Source organism: Chiloscyllium plagiosum, chromosome 2, assembly GCF_004010195.1.
Source record: "Chiloscyllium plagiosum isolate BGI_BamShark_2017 chromosome 2, ASM401019v2, whole genome shotgun sequence".
Classification (NCBI taxonomy): domain Eukaryota; kingdom Metazoa; phylum Chordata; class Chondrichthyes; order Orectolobiformes; family Hemiscylliidae; genus Chiloscyllium; species Chiloscyllium plagiosum.
In genome coordinates, this window is record NC_057711.1 from 142643658 (window position 1) to 142661554 (window position 17897).

At 42.6% G+C, this 17897-nt stretch overlaps 1 long non-coding RNA gene across 2 annotated transcripts; it reads left to right on the forward strand.

Moving 5' to 3' along the window:
- Window positions 1-1676: 1676 nt before the first annotated feature.
- LOC122564849 lies at window positions 1677-16544 on the forward strand. 2 transcript variants are annotated; one of them, XR_006316024.1, is made up of 3 exons: window positions 1677-1738; window positions 5484-5509; window positions 15708-16544. It is a non-coding gene; the product is annotated as an uncharacterized LOC122564849 (long non-coding RNA). The 2 variants fall into 2 exon arrangements; XR_006316025.1 differs by lacking the exon at window positions 15708-16544 and adding an exon at window positions 14203-14232.
- The last annotated feature ends 1353 nt before the right edge of the window (window positions 16545-17897 follow it).

Consider the following 17897-nt stretch of genomic DNA (forward strand, 5'->3'; position numbering starts at 1 on the left):
TTCAGGTTCCCATGCAAAGGATGTGTCACAAAAAGTGTTTTCCAACTAAGAACACAGCAGTCAGGCATTCTCAGCTTGATATGGAAAGGTTTCTGCTGTTTGAGAATTGAGTGCTTTGAGATATTGCCATTAACTCCATTTGGCATTTGTGGTCTGTACCAAGGGGTCATGAAGGACATGATTATCACCACGATTCCTCATTCCAGGCACTAACCAGCTGGCTGAGACTGTCACCATATGGAGAAAGGGAAGAGTGGACATTCAACCAAGTCAGAGCTGCTCACTCTCCATATCAGAGCAGTTTCTCACACAATGACAGATTGATGAACCTGCCCCCATAACCAAGACAAAACAATCAAAAGTGGAAGAAAACCAGAGGGAGAGCAGAGTTCATGTATGTAATTCTCTGAAGGAGACCAGGCATGGTGATACAAGGTGAAACACCAACGCTTTACAATGAGGACATCTCATGAGCACAATTTCGAGTGTAAGCTTCGAAAATATTTATTAAGAAGGGTATTCAAGGGAGATTTGAGAGAATGATAACGGGAGTGAGGGACTTTAGAGACAAGGAAAGATGAGTGAAATTGGGCACATTCTTCTCAGAAGATTAAGAGGTGACTTTATTGAGATATTAATCATTATGCATCGGTTCGACAGGGGAGAGATGGATATTCCATTCCTATTTGTTGGTATGTCAGTAACTAGGGGTTACAATTTCCAGATTGTCAGCTTGAGAATTAGGAGAAACCGAGTGTCGAACACAGAGACCTGAGGCTGCAGGTACATAGTTTTTTGAAAATGGTGTAGCAGGTAGACAGGTTGGTTATGGGCCCACTTACCTTCATTGGTCAGAACATTGAGGATAGACGTTTGGACATCATGCTGTGGCTTTATCAGACTTTGATGAGACTACTTTTAGAATATTGTTTTCAAATCTGGTTGTCCTGCTTTAGGAAAGATGTTGTTAAACTGGAAAAGGGTGCCGAAAAACGTACACAAGGGTGTTTCGGGGACTGGAGGCTGAGTAGGTGTGGACCCTGTTTTTCCTGGAGCGTCAGAAACCCATGGTGAACTTCCAGAGGTTTATACAAGTATGAAGGGGCAGAAATGGGCTGCGAAGAGAATGATTTAAAAAGGGGAGAGGTGAGGGGAAACCTTTTTAATCAGAGTTGTTCCGATTTGGAATCACTGCTTGGGAGAGTGGTAGAGATGGATGTTTGAAAAGAGAGCGGGAGATCTATTTGAAAGTGATGTATCGAGAGAGTTCAACAAATAAGGCGGGAGAGTGGAATCAGTTGCATAGCTGGGTCCAGAGACAAAATAAAGATTAAATCCTGCCAACCAAAACTGACAGCTATTGCATGGCAGATGAGGGCATGAGACTCTCATATCACAATGCAAATACGAAAATCTTGCCCAACAGGATCAGCCAGATGAAGAATCAGGATAAGTGACAAGGAACCTGAAACGGCCATCATGTGATGGCATCCTTGAAGGTTTGATCTTGAGCTCATTGGTTACCATGGAGAGAATTTGACTCATGGATTCACATAAACATTGGGTGTGGTTTACTGAGTCACGGTACAATCACATACCTGTGTGAACCAGTTTCATCCTGTGGCACATGTATTAAAAGTGGATGACTGCACAGCACCCAGCCAGTGCTTCCAATGCACAAGTATGAGACGGTTCTCAGCTTTTGGTCTTCTCTTCATGGTTTTGTTCTCTGTTACAGGTTAGTTCCTCTCATTACCATTGGTCACCATTCTGGAATTTAATTGCTGCCATCTCTTGCATTATTTTAATTATAAGTTAAATACGAGAAAAGCTACATATGAACAAGACTGAATGCTTTCCATTGATGCTTTATATCTATCAGATCGGCAATAGTTTAAGAGTTGAAATGTTTTTGGAAAATACTTTTCTCTATTTGCGTCATCATTCTATGAAAATTAATTAACCCTGTCACTTCAGAAACGGACTTTATCAACACCTGGCTTTTTAAAAAATATACTGATGATTTCCTTACATTTTTTCACTGCATTATTTCATGCTAACAATTGGTGGAGTATCTGACTCCAACTCACTTCAACTGATGGTTTTGAGAAAGATGCTAATCTGTCCTAAACACCCATACACCCTCCAACAAAGGATAACACATCAGTCCAAAGAATTCTTCAAATGATAATGAAAAATTTTCACAACATTCCCATATATTTTGGTTATGATCTAAACGAGGCAAGTTCCAACAAGTAGTCTTGAAGTCATGCAAGCATTTTCCAGGTGCACTGTTTTGAAATTCTCATCTCGGAAATTATCAAGAAGGAATTGTAGAAAAGTAATTGTACCCGATTGTCTAACTCCATATGTACATATTAATGCTGAGAGATTTGGCCACTCAGAGCAATCATTTTCAGGTATCTGAACCTTCCAAGATGAAGAGTAGAAAATACATACTAATTACAAACTGAAACTGTGCCTCCCACCGTACACTGATGTCAGGTAGATGAGTTTATGTCAGGAATTTGCATCCTGATTGGTCCAATAACATAATCTGTTGTTTACATGAGGGTCCAGTGCTACTTTCAGGACCCATTTCCAATACTGGATAAAAACAAATTACTGCGGGTGCTGGAATCTGAAACCAAAAGAGAAAATGCTGGAAAATCGCAGCAGGTCGGGCAGCATCTGTAAGGAGAGAAAAGATCTGACATTTCAAGTCTAACTGACCCTTTGTCAAAGCTTAAAAAAAGGGAGAAACAGGGAGGTGTTTATACTGTGCTGAGAGAAGGTGAGTCATGGCTCCAGAAGCAAAGGTAGCAATAGAGCGGTGATAATGACAGTGCAGAGGTGATAAGGACAGTGTATAGGTGATAAGGACAGTGTCCTTACAGATGCTGCCAGACCCGCTGAGATTTTCCAGCAATTTCTCTTTTGGTTCCATGTCCAATACTGCTATCCTCTAGCATCTTACTCAAAACACACTGAACTCAATACTACATGGTATAGCCGTTATAAAATCATTCTTTCTTGTTGCAGAATTTGATTTTAAAGTTTGGCGTTAGTTTAGAGAGGTGACTCCAGAAGTTAATATCCAGACGTCTGAACCATGACACCAACAGTGGGATAAAGGAACGGGAAAATGCACATGAAGCCAGCCTTGGAGGAACACAGAATATTTTGTAGGGTTGCAGCATGGAAGGTATTATAGAGACAGGGAAGAGTGAGGCCATCAATGCAGCAGATATTATAATTAGATTTTCCAGTTGAAATAATTATTTGGGCAGGAGCTAATGCAAATCAGTGAGCATAGAGGTGATGGATGTTCAGGGCTCATTGTGGGATAGGTTAATAGTACAACTTTGGTTGACCTTGAAAGGATTAAAGGTGCAGGATGGGAGAATAGTGGACTTGCAAGTGACCATGGCTTGGATAAGGATATCATCGCCACATGGCCATCAGTGGAGTGGAGAGTGGGAATGATACAGTGATGCAGTAGGCATTCTCTGTGAGCATCAGATTGTTCATATTGTTGATTCATAGTTCAGTCAGATCTTACCACTGTGTTTATGGAGCTCTACTCTCAAATTGAAGCACTTTTAAAACCACATTGTGTTCATCTCAAGACTGTAGAAGGCCAATGGTTGAATGTCATCATTACCACAACTTAGGTTCCCTTGTAAAAGATGTGTCACAAAAAGTGTTTTCCGAGTAAGAACACAACGGTAATGCCTCAGTCAGGCATTCTCAGCTCAATATGGAAAGGTTTCTGCTGTTTGGGAATTGGGTGCTTTGAGATATTGCCATTAACTCCATTTGGCATTTGCAGTCTGTCCCAAGGGGTCATGAAGGACATGGTTATCACCACGATTCCTCATTCCAGGCACCAACCAGCTGGCTGAGGCTTTCACCGTGTGGAGAAAGGGAAGAGTGGACATTCAATTCACACCAGAGCTGCTCACTCTCCACATCAGATATGTTTCTCACACAATGACAGATTGATGAACCTGCCTCCTGGTTTGGCAATAACCAAGACAAAACTATCAAAAGTGGAAGAAAACCAAAGGAAGCTCAGGGTTCATGTACAGGATTCTCTGAAGGAGACCAGGCAAGTTGAAACAGTTGTTGAGAAGGCTTCTAGGATTCATGAGCTCATAAATACAGGCAGAGAGTATAAAAGTGATGCTACAACTCTCCAAATAATTGTTGAATGCTGCCAAAGTTTTACAATGAGGACATCCCATGAGCACAATTTGAAATGTAAGCTTTGAAAATATTTCTTAAGAAGGATATTCAAGGGAGACATTCAAGGGGTTGTAGAGACAAGGAAAGAGATGAGAAGATTAAGAGGTAACCTTATTAATGTGTTCAACGTCACATTATGCATAAGTTTGACAAGGTATAGAAGGATAATCCACTTCGATTAATTGGTATATCAGAAGCTAGGGGTCACAATTTCCAGATTGTCAGCTTGAGAGTTAGGAGAAGCCTCGAGTCAATGAGAGAGACCTGAGGCTGCAGATACACAGTTTCTTGAAAATGGTGTTGTAGGCAGACAGTTTGGCATTGGACACACTCACCTTCTTTGGTCAGAGCATTGAGTATAGGAGGTTGGACATATTGCTGTGGCTTTATCAGACTTTGATGAGGCCACTTTTAGAATATTGCTTTAAATTCGGAACGCCCTGCTCTAGGAAAGATGTTGCTAAACTGGAAAGGGTGCAGAAAAACATTTCCAAGGGTGGTTCCAGGACTGGAGGCTGACTAGGCATGGACGTTCTTCCCCTGGAGCGTCAGAAGCCCATAGTGACCTTCCATAGGTTTATAAAACCATGAAGGGGCATAGATAACCTGAGAAGAGAAGGATTTATAAAGGACCAGAGTTAGGAGTGAGATGAGGGGAAACCTCTTTAATCAGGGAGTTGTTCCAATTTGGAATCACTGCTTGGGAGAGTGGTGGAGATGAATGTTTGAAAAGAGAGTGGGAGATCTATTTGAAAGTGATGTATCGAGAGAGCTCCACAAATAAGGCAGGAGAGTGGAATCAGTTGCATAGCTGGGTCCACAGCCAGGAGTGACACGGGAGGCTGAATGGCCTCTTGTCCTGTATAACTGTCTCTAATTCAACTCTTTGTCACAATGATTGATCTAAAACTGAACGCTAAGATTGAAGTATAATGGTTGGAATATCTGAACAACCCATTATCATTCTGACACAGTTACAGTTTTAAACAAATCTGTTGTTTTTATGAGCTATGTAATAAACTAGTGCTGTGACTAATTTTCCAACTGTCACTTGATTTTGCAGTTTCATACTCTGACCAAGAATATGATTATCTTTCACTTTTCAAGCTTTTATGTTTCAGACTATATCTGTTTACACTTAATGATTTAGACTCTGAGCAATTACTCTGAAAACTCACTCGCCATTCTAAAACTCCTTGTGTTTCACTCGCCGATATAGGGCATTGATTTTGCAGTTTCATACTCTGACCCAGGATCTGAGGTAGGAAGAATATGATTATCTTTCACTTTTCAAGCTTTTATGTTTCATACTATATCTGTTTATACTTAATGATTTAAACTCTGAGCAATTACTCTGAAAACTCACTCGCCATTCTAAAACTCCTTGTGTTTCACTCGCCGATATAGGGCACTTGTGTTTTACCCTTTAATCGATAGAGCCAATGTGCGCTCCCACATTCTGGAGCGTCTGCATTTCCCCAATGATTCTCCAATGCCTGTGTCTCCTGTCTCCTGACTGTAACAGGAAGTTGGTGCTGCTCACATTATTGTGGTGACCCTTTCGCTCCCTGCCTGCTCCCTCACCCTAATGCTCACCCCTTCACACGCTCCTCACACAGGAGGGGCAACTGGGACAGTGAGTGGGAGGTGAGTGGAAATGGCAAGTGAGGGTTAGGAGTGGGCAGTGATTGATGGGTATCTTTGTAGGAAGTTACAGCCAGTGATGTTGCAGGCAGTGAGGACTGTTCAGTGAGAAGGACGGCCCTGGCAATTCCAGCAGCAAACACAGACTCTTCCAATATCTTATTTTTATTTTCCATCTGAGAACAACTGTTAAGTCAAATGATTCAGAAACGACAAATTAATCTGTTTGGTATTACAGCCAAGCTGTCCGCAATCAAGCTGGAAACCTGTACAATGCCTTGTAATCTACGATCCAGTTTGTGGAACTGATGGGAAAACTTACAGCAATGAATGCACTCTGTGTTACGAAAGGCGGTATGTGAATTTGAACTGTTATAGGAACACAGAGAAAAGTGTTGCTCTTGGATGTTATCAGCTCTAAGATGGAGATATTCTCACCAACACCAGTTGGAGGCTAAACTTTGAAAATACCATTGCTGCTTCATTTGGGGGTTCACTGAAGAAACATCTAAAAACCAAACTTCCAGCTCAGTGAGCAAACCTACATCCAGAAAAAACAAAAATTGCTAGGAAAACTCAGCAGGTCCAGCAACATCTGTGGATAGACAATAGAATTTACATTTTGAGTCCAGTAACCTTAGAGGAAATTTAGGAGTTTGCATTTTCCTAACTCTCACTTCAACGTAGCAACCTAAGACCTTTCAAAATCAATGGACTACTTTTGACCTGTAATCCCTATAATTATGTCAGTTCACTCTCCAAACCAAAAATGTATAGCCAACAGCACTTTTCAAAGTCTGTTCCTGGGATGTAGGCAAAGCCAACTTTATTGACGGTCCTAAATTGCATCAAAGTGGCAGAGTTGCTTGAGTGGATATTTACAACTAGTTATACACAGAGTATAATGTATTGTTTACAGCACAGTTACTCCACGTAGACCAATAGATTTAGGTGATATTTCAGTTTCACTTGAGCATCCTGTGCTGCACCTCACCCAATCAACACAGGGAAGGTAGAAAACTGAGGTTAGCAAATCAGAACACCATTGTACACCACTTCAGTGAAATGAAATGGAAGGGAAATTGGGAAAGATGTGAAATTAGCATCCCCACAACCTTCTCCTTCATATCTAGCTATGTCACAGCTTGGCTGCTCAGTTTTGGAGTGTTCCTGAATCTCTTGTTATTTTAATCTCCTCTGGTAGGACAAACATAATGGGGGCTATTTTAACCTTTATTGCCAAGTGAAGAAGAAGGTTGTGGGATGCTAATTTCACATCTTTCCCAATTTCCCTTCCATTTCATTTCACTGAAGAGGTGTACAATGGCATTCATTTGGAAGTACCAGCTTGAAAAGTGCTGCCCTTTCAGCGGGTAACGAGTGGGGCAGGATCATAAGACACAGAATTTATAGAAAAAGATCACTGTGTCTTGCAATTAAAATGAGATATTGAACAAACCTAGATTGCTGTTAAGTCTTCATCTTTTAGAACAGGTAGCAGGTTTCAGCTCATTAATATGCTAATCCCAGAACTCCTTTCAAGTCACATTCTCAACATAATTTAAGGTTTTATTTTAAAAAAGTGACATCTCAGTTTAGCCTATGTACGAAGGTGTGAGATTAGAATCTGTCTGTTTCCCAATCTTGAGTCAGACAGGTTCTAATTCCAAAGTATGAATTTATAAAATGTTATCTGGATTAACTGCCTGCATTGACTGACTGCAGGTTGTGTGCTTTTTGAACAAAACTAGCATGGGTCCGTAACTACAATTCTGCAAATGCAAATTCACCCCATAGACTGATGTGTTTGTGCGTGTGCGTTTATGTGTGCGCAAGTAAGGGGGAGAACGAGAGAGAGAGTGTGCGTGTGTGCATGTGAGTTTGTGTACACATGTGAGTGGGTGTGACATGTATGCATGCTTGGCAGACTACACACACAAACACACACTCTCTCATGCATGCTCACACACACACACACAACTCACCGTCAATTGTCTTGAGAATGTGACTTGAAAATAGCTCTGGATTTACATATTAATGAACCAAAACCAGCAATCCATTCTAACAGATGAAAGACTTAACAACAATCCAGGTTTGTTCAATATATCATTTTAATTGCATGACACTGTAATCTTTTGCTATAGATTCTGTGTTTTATGATCATACCACACGAGTTACCTGATGAAGGAGCAGCACTCTGAAAGCTAGTACTTCCAAATAAACCTGTTGGTCTATAACCTGGTGTTGTGTGATTTTTAACTGTATCTATCCCAATCCTACACCGGCACTTCCACTTCAAGATAGATACAAGACAGAGCTGCACATAACAGCGAAAGGGATCAAAGGGTATGAAGAGGAAGCAGGAGTGGCATACTGAAATTACATGATCATATTGAATGGAAGTGCTGGCTCGAAGGGCCGAATGGCCTACTCCTGCACCCATTTTCTATGTTTCTATGGTCTCATTACAGAAATTTCTGATCTCTGGAGTCACTCTTGGAAATCATTACTGCACACTTCCCATCACATTCACATGCTTCGTATAATGTGACATCCACAACTTTTCACAATACTCCAGCTAAGGTCCAAACAGTGTCTAATGTAGGTTCAGCATAACCTCCTTGTTCATGTACTCTCTGCAGCTCTTATTAAAGGCAATGATACTGTACTCTTTATTGCTTTTTCACTCTGCCCTGTCCAATTATCTTTACACACATGTACACACAGGTCCTGCTGTTCCGACATGTTTGTTGCATGTTTTCAGGCTTCTGTATCTTCTGCCTGACTAAAGAGGTTGTAAGAGAGCATTACCGTGGTTTGGGGGTGGGGTAGTCACTGATGATGTTGGCAGCATTTCCACAGAAATACAAAGTATAAAAGTAGTCCATGGATGGGAGGTTGGTGTCCATGGTGGTCTGGGCTGTGCACACGGCTTTCCGTAGTTATATAAATCAGTTTATGACAGCATGATAAACATGAAGGGGAAAATCCAGGGCCTGAAAGTGAGCGCATTAAGTTGTATCGACAGAAACAACCTCACGGGGACCTGGTCAGAGCAAAGAAGAAGTTTGTAGGAGACAGACCAGACGCTAGTGGGCTCCAAACACGCTCTGTAGTGATATAGGTTATATTTACAAATGCAGTATTGTGGGGAAATTTAACATTGCATGATGGGAAAAAATGGCACACTCTCGAATTCTTGATCAGCAATTTCAACAGGACTATGGGTAAAGGTCAGAAACAGCTTTCACGACCAGGCTGATTGTAAACAAATGCTACAAGCTTGTTAAAACTTCAGTAATCGTTTTAACATCTCTTTGTATATCTTGAACTGCAGATTTTAACCTAAACAAAATGTCCGTACAACAGAAATATAGCTATGGAATGATGCAAATGTTTATGGTTTTGAAAAACCAATAAGGCAAAGGTTTCTTGCTACAGGTGACATACAATTCATGATAATCTGTAATTTCTTAGCATATTCTAAAGTATATAACGTTATTGATTTTTTGTAAAGGCACAAAACACTTGGAGAGTGTTGGAATCCTTTCATTTCTCCCTCTCTTATTTTTTTTTGCCAAAAAAAAAATGCATGTGCTGCTTCTTTTAATAAAGGCTGAACATTTTTCAGTTCAAGGTTGTTTATGAATCTTTGTCGAACGTTTTGAGTTTGCTCTCACAGATCCCTGCTAAACAAAATCTGATTCAACAAAAAACCTGGAAATACTTGTGTTCATGCAAGAAACTTCATTTATTAACTCAGCAAAACTCTTCTGGCAGGATCAGAAATGTGCAGTTTCCAATCCACGCGAGATCAATCCAGCCTTGGAGGAACCTACAAGATACTCACAATATATCTTAAATCTCCAGGCTATGTGAACCAGTCCCATTCAAAAGCAAAAAACAATACTCTAACCAGACCATAGGACTGCTTTCTCATTACAGACAGATAACTAGCGCTTGTTTAACCTGAGAGTAACCACACCTCAGTCAAGGGGAGAGGTAGAGAAGGAGAATCCTTCATGGTAACCTCAGCTGGTGCAGAAATTGAACCCATACTGTTAGACATCCCCTTTACCTCTTCCATGCTCACCATCCAAGGTCCCAAACACCCATTTCAGATTTAGCAACATTTCACCTGTACCTCTTTCAATTTGGTCTATGGCATTTGTTGCTCAATGTGGTCTCCTCGATATCAGCGAGACAAAACGCCGACTGGGTGATTGCTTTGCTGAGCACCTTCGGTCTGTACGCAATCAGGTCCCGGACCTTCCTGTGGCTTGCCACTTTAACACCCAATCCTGCTCCCATGCCCACGTGTCTGTCCTTGGCCGGCTGCAATGTTCCAGTGAAGCTCAATGCAAACTGGAGGAGCAGCATCTCATCTTCCGACGAGGCACGTCACAGCCTGTTGGTCTCAACATTGAATTCAACAACTTCAGATGATTATCCTATCTCGACCCCTCTGTTTTCATTCTGCTCTGTAATTTTATTTCATTTATTTTATTTATCATTTAAATATTTTTTTCACTGTTCTGTACCTCTTATTCCTTGATTGTCTCTCTTTCTCTCGCTCACCACCCACTCATCACATTTTCCCTCTCCTCTCCCCTCTTTACTACCCTTCTCCCCTGTTTTCCATTTTGCCTCTGCTTCACCCATCCCCCCCATCCCCCATGTATTTTGTCACACAACACTGGTTCAACCTTGGTCATTCACAGCTCCTAATCTCCCTATAATCTATCGATGCACTGTTATTATCACCGCTTTATTGCTATCTTTGCTCCTGGAGCCACGACTCACCTTCTCTCAGCCTAGTATAAATACCTCCCTATTTCTCCCTTATTTTAGCTTTGACAAAGGGTCAGTTAGACTTGAAACATCAGCTCTTTTCTCTCCTTACAGATGCTGCCCGACCTGCTGAGATTTTCCAGCATTTTCTCTTTTGGTTCCATGTCCAATACTGCGATCCTCTAGCATCTTACTCAAAACACACTGAACTCAATACTACATGGTACAGCCGTTATAAAATCATTCTTTCTTGTTGCAAAATTTGATTTTAAAGTTTGGCGTTAGTTTAGAGAGGTGACTCCAGAAGTTAATATCCAGACATCTGAACCATGACACCAACAGTGGGATAAAGGAACAGGAAAATGTACATGAAGCCAGACTTTTTTTTAGATTAGATTACTTAGTGTGGAAACAGGCCCTTTAGCCCAACAAGTCCACACCGCCCCGCCGAAGTGCAACCCACCCATACCCCTACGTTTACCCCTTACCTAACACTACGGGCAATTTAGCATGGCCAATTCACCTGACCTGCACATCTTTGGACTGTGGGAGGAAACCGGAGCACCCGGAGGAAACCCACGCAGACACGGGGACAATGTGCAAACTCTGCACAGACAGTCGCCTGGAGGAACATAGAATATTTTGTAGGGTTGCAGCATGGAAAGTGTTATAGAGACAGGGAAGAGTGAGGCCATCAATGCAGCAGATATTATAATTAGATTTTCCAATTGAAATAATTATTTGGGCAGGAGCTAATACAAATCAGTGAGCATAGAGGTGATGGATGTTCAGGGCTCATTGTGGGATAGGTTAATAGTACAACTTTGGTTGACCTTGAAAGGATTAAAGGTGCAGGATGGGAGAATAGTGGACTTGCAAGTGACCATGGCTTGGATAAGGATATCATCGCCACATGGCCATCAGTGGAGTGGAGAGTGGGAATGATACAGTGATGCAGTAGGCATTCTCTGTGAGCATCAGATTGTTCATATTGTTGATTCATAGTTCAGTCAGATCTTACCACTGTGTTTATGGAGCTCTACTCTCAAATTGAAGCACTTTTAAAACCACATTGTGTTCATCTCAAGACTGTATCAAGGGGTCATGAAGGACATGGTTATCACCACGATTCCTCATTCCAGGCACCAACCAGCTGGCTGAGGCTTTCACCGTGTGGAGAAAGGGAAGAGTGGACATTCAATCCACACCAGAGCTGCTCACACTCCACATCAGATATGTTTCTCACACAATGACAGATTGATGAACCTGCCTCCTGGTTTGGCAATAACCAAGACAAAACTATCAAAAGTGGAAGAAAACCAAAGGAAGCTCAGGGTTCATGTACAGGATTCTCTGAAGGAGACCAGGCAAGTTGAAACAGTTGTTGAGAAGGCTTCTAGGATTCATGAGCTCATAAATACAGGCAGAGAGTATAAAAGTGATGCTACAACTCTCCAAATAATTGTTGAATGCTGCCAAAGTTTTACAATGAGGACATCCCATGAGCACAATTTGAAATGTAAGCTTTGAAAATATTTCTTAAGAAGGATATTCAAGGGAGACATTCAAGGGGTTGTAGAGACAAGGAAAGAGATGAGAAGACTAAGAGGTAACCTTATTAATGTGTTCAACGTCACATTATGCATAAGTTTGACAAGGTATAGAAGGATATTCCACTTCGATTAATTGGTATATCAGAAGCTAGGGGTCACAATTTCCAGATTGTCAGCTTGAGAGTTAGGAGAAGCCTCGAGTCAATGAGAGAGACCTGAGGCTGCAGATATACAGTTTCTTGAAAATGGTGTTGTAGGCAGACAGTTTGGCATTGGACACACTTACCTTCTTTGGTCAGAGCATTGAGTATAGGAGGTTGGACATATTGCTGTGGCTTTATCAGACTTTGACGAGGCCACCTTTAGAATATTGCTTTAAATTCTGAGCGCCTGCTCTAGGAAAGATGTTGCTAAACTGGAAAGGGTGCAGAAAAACATTTCCAAGGGTGGTTCCAGGACTGGAGGCTGACTAGGCATGGACTTTCTTCCCCTGGAGCGTCAGAAGCCCATAGTGACCTTCCAGAGGTTTATAAAACCATGAAGGGGCATAGATAACCTGAGAAGAGAAGGATTTATAAAGGACCAGAGTTAGGAGTGAGATGAGGGGAAACCTCTTTAATCAGGGAGTTGTTCCAATTTGGAATCACTGCTTGGGAAAGTGGTGGAGATGGATGTTTGAAAAGAGAGTAGGAGATCTATTTGAAAGTGATGCATCGAGAGAGCTCCACAAATAAGGCAGGAGAGTGGAATCAGTTGCATAGCTGGGTCCAGAGCCAGGAGTGACACGGGAGGCTGAATGGCCTCTTGTCCTGTATAACTGTCTCTAATTCAACTCTTTGTCACAATGATTGATCTAAAACTGAACGCTAAGATTGAAGTATAATGGTTGGAATATCTGAACAACCCATTATCATTCTGACACAGTTACAGTTTTAAACAAATCTGTTGTTTTCATGAGCTATGTAATAAACTAGTGTCGTGACTAATTTTCCAACTGTCACTTGATTTTGCAGTTTCATACTCTGACCCAGGATCTGAGGTAAGAAGAATATGATTATCTTTCACTTTTCAAGCTTTTATGTTTTAGACTATATCTGTTTACACTTAATGATTTAGACTCTGAGCAATTACTCTGAAAACTCACTCGCCATTCTAAAACTCCTTGTGTTTCACTCGCCGATATAGGGCACTTGTGTTTTACCCTTTAATCGATAGAGCGGGTTAGGAGTGGGCAGTGATTGATGGGTATCTTTGTAGGAAGTTACAGCCAGTGATGTTGCAGGCAGTGAGGACTGTTCAGTGAGAAGGATGGCCCTGGCAATTCCAGCAGCAAACACAGACTGTTGCAACATCTCTTTTTATTGTAATAGGAACACAGAGAAAAGTGTTGCTTTTGGATGTTATCTGCTCTAAGATGGAGATATTCTCACCAACACCAGTTGGAGGCTAAACTTTGAAAATATTTATTTTTGCTGATTGTATAAGATCATGTATTAGAGTCATAGAGTCAGAGAAAACAGACCCTTCGGAAATTTCGTCCACGCCGACCAGATATCCTAACCTGACCTAGTTCCATTTACCAGCATTTGGCCCATATCCCTCTAAACCCATCCTAATCAGATACCATCCAGATGCCATTGAAATGCTGCAATTGTACCAGCCTCCACCAAATGAACAAAGGAATGTGGACACTGGAAATCTGAAACAGAACCAAAAATTGGCAAGTTTTGAGAAGCTTTGTAGCTCAGGTTGAGGTTCTGGTTGTAGGTTTGTTCGCTGAGCTGCAAGGTTCGTTTTCAGATGTTGCGCGACCGTACTAGGTACATCTTCAATGAGCCTCCGAATGAAGCACCAGTAGTGCAGCTCGCTTTCTATTTATATATTTGAGGTTCCTTGGGGTGGTTATGTCATTTCCTGTGATGAGATCATTTCCTATGCTGATGTCATTTTCTGTTCTTTTTCTCAGGGGTGGTAAATGAACTTGTAAGACCCCATACAGACAACAAGCAAAACTAATGTCATTTACAATATACCTTGCAAGAACTGTAACTAATACTACATTGGACAAACAGGCAGAAAACTAGCCATCAGGATACATGAACATTAACTGGCCATGTAACAACATGACCTACTCTCATTCGTATCCTTACATACAGATGAGGAAGGACACCCCTTCGACTGGGACAACACATCCATCAGAGGACAAGCCAAACAGAGACATGCACGAGAATCCTAGAAGTTTGAAATTCCAACCAGAACTCTATCAACAAACACATTTACCACCCCTAAGAGAAAGAACAGGAAATGACATCACCACAGGAAACAATTTCACTGCAGGAAATGACATCACCAACCCAAGGAAACCCAAACATATAAGTAGAAAGTGGACTATACCATTGTTGCTTCATTCGGACGCTCACTGAAGGTATTATCTAGTATGGTGATGAAACGTCTGAAAACGAACCTTCCAGCTCAGCGAGCAAACCTACATCTTGAAAAACAAAAATTGCTCAGAAAACTTAGCAGGTCCAGCAACATCTGTGGATAGACAATAGAATTTACATTTTGAGTGCAGTAACCTTAGAGGAAATTTAGGAGTTTGCATTTTTCTAACTCTTACTTCAACGTAGCAACCTAAGACCTTTCAAAATCAATGGACTACTTCTGATCTGTAATCCCTACAATTATGTCAGTTAAGTCTCTGAACCAAAAACCTATAGCACTTTTCAAAACCTGTTCCTGGGATGTAGGCAAAACCACCTTTATTGACTATCCTAAATTGAGCTGAAAAATGTGTTGCTGGAAAAGCGCAGCAGGTCAGGCAGCATCCAAGGAGCAGGGGAATCGACTTTTCAGGCACAAGCCCTTCTTCAGGGCTTATGCCCAAAACGTCGATTCTCCTGCTCCTTGGATGCTGCCTGACCTGCTGCGCTTTTCCAGCAACATATTTTTCAGCTCTGATCTCCAGCATCTGCAGTCCTCACTTTCTCCTATCCTAAATTGAACCAACAAGGCAGACCTGCTTGAGTGATCATTTACAACACAGAGTATTATGTATTATTTACAGCACACAATTACTCCACTTAGACCAATAGATTTAGGTCCATATTTCAGTTTCACCTGAGCATCCTGTTCTGCACCTCACCCAATCAACACAGGGAAGGGAGAAAACTGAGGTTAGCAAATCAGAACACCATTGTACACCTCTTCAGTGAAACAAAATGGAAGGGAAATTGGGCAAGATGTGAAATTAGCATCCTACAATCTTCTCCTTAATTTGGCAATAAAGGTTAAAATAGCCCCCAATATTTTTGTCGTACCAGAGGAGACTAAAACAAGTAAGAGGTACAGGAACACTCCAAAACTGAGCAGCCAAGCTTCTCCATAAGCAAGACCCTTACATACTGAACACGACAAATAAGTGCCTTTGTTTTTGACTTTGATTGTGCTAATGCTCTGTTGGTATTCCAGCAAAAATGGAAAAAACATCCAGATCAAACACTATGGAATTTGTTGAAGTAACAAACAACGGCAAGAGAAAGTTTCCAGAAAACAAGGATTTGTTTGAGTCAGATTGACTTAACTCTTTAAGATTCTTTCTTCATTTGATGTGCAACCACTTCATTAATTTTAATGTAATTTCTGTTGGTTTGGGTTATTTTTAAATATATGCAATGTAAACACATCTGTAATGTGAGATCATATACAATGGAAAAAGAAGAGTCAAATGTCAAATCTTCTTGTCTGGCATGTGTCAGGACTAGTATACAAGAAACTGGATTTAGACAAGAAATAATAATTTATATAGCATGAGAATTGAGTGCTGATTGATTTGACCAATGTTCTCATGGATGTGCAGTTAAGACCATTTGATATACAAACAGGAATAGGACATTCGGCCCATCATATCTGCTCAGTCATTTGATCATGGCCAATGTGGTTCTCAACCCCATTCTCCTGCCTTGTCCCCATAACCACTTGGTCCCCTTACCAATCAAGAGCCTATCTGTGTCTGTCTTAAGTACCCTCAATATTTTAACTGTGAAGCCGCACTGTCAGACCAGGCAGGTAGATTCAGATTAGCCAAGTGTTGTTGTGGGAATTCAGCAGAGATTGGCAGTCTCAAGACCTCATCAGAAACAGGGCACACTGCTTTAATATATGTCGCTTCTAGTGTGCACAAATGCATCATGCTGCAAAGACGTATGCTGCATCGTTTTCATTGAGAAACATGTCAATCAGAAAGGCAGGTTTAAAAAGATAATTTATTTTTGTTTTCTTTTTTTGTGCAGGTGTAAGACACAGTGAGAGACACAAGGTGCACGAATCTTTATTCAATTCTCACCACCAGGATGATAGGAAAACACCCGAGTGGCCAGTGACAAGCAGTGCCCTTCACAAAAGCGCAATGCTGTGAGATCAAACAGTGAAAGGGAGGGCAGGGACTAAATCAAAATAGAGTTGGAGGGAGAAATGATGCACTCCACTCCCTGCGGCGCCCACCTCTCCCTGAACAACTCCAGGGTGTTGGTGGACACCCCGTGCTCCTTCTCCAAGGACACCCGGACTCTAACGTAACCGCGGAAGAGGGGCAGGCAGTCGGCCCTAACGACCCCCTCCACGGCCCGCTGCCTCGACCTGTAGATGGCCAGTTTGACCAGGCCCAGGAGCAGACCCACGAGGAGGTCTTCAGACCTGCCCTCCCCCCTCCGAAGATCAGGAGCGTGGGACTGAAGTGCAACCAAAAGCAGAGGAGGAGGTTTTTAAGAAAATCAAAAAGTGAGTGCAAACGCCCACACCCAATATACACGTGGTCCACGGACTCCACAGCGCCACAGAACAAGCCGTTGGGCTGGGAGTCCGTGAACCACCGCAATCTGCGGTTGCAGGGGACTGCTGCGTGCAGCACCCTCCACCCCAGATCCCCGAGAGAAAGGGGGAGGACTCCCGCGTAGAGAGCCCTCCACTGGGGATCCCCACCGCCCGGTGGACGGTGGATGAGGGAGAAGAGGTGGACGGTGTGCAGCAGCAGTCGATATAGGACCCGCCTTTTTACGTCCTTAAATGGGACAAAATTAAAATTCCGGAGGCGGCTCAGGTTGTGGGACATAGGCTCCCGCGGAAAGTATGGGACCTTGGGGCCAATGTGAAATTCTGTCCGGGCTGGGGTGAGTGCAGACGGGATCCCACCGCACACCTGAGCGTCCTCCAACTGGTGCACTAAGTCGGGTCCGAGCACCGCCGTTTTAAGGCGTTGGATGGCAGTGGCCACGTACCAGACGTCTACCGCTGCCCTGCTCGCTATGTCCTGTGGCAGCGTCCAGTCCAGGCCCCCGGCACCCAGCACATCCCTGACCCTGGTCAACCTCGCCGCCACGGCCCTCCCCTCCAACAGCCACTCGAACCCGTGAGTACGGAGGTGCGGATTCCTGAGCAACGGCTCCCTGACGACAGCCGCTACTCCTGCCGGAGGGTAGGCGCGACGCGATTCGACCATGTTCCAGACAGTGATCAGGTCCTGGTAATAGACAGGCAGCGTCTTGAGGGCGACCTCCAAACCGTCACGGTCGACGAACAGGAGCTGCGTGTCGTAGTTGAGGTTACGCACCTGGCGGAAAATATACATCGCCAGGGCGCACCACCTAGGAGGAGGCTCGACGG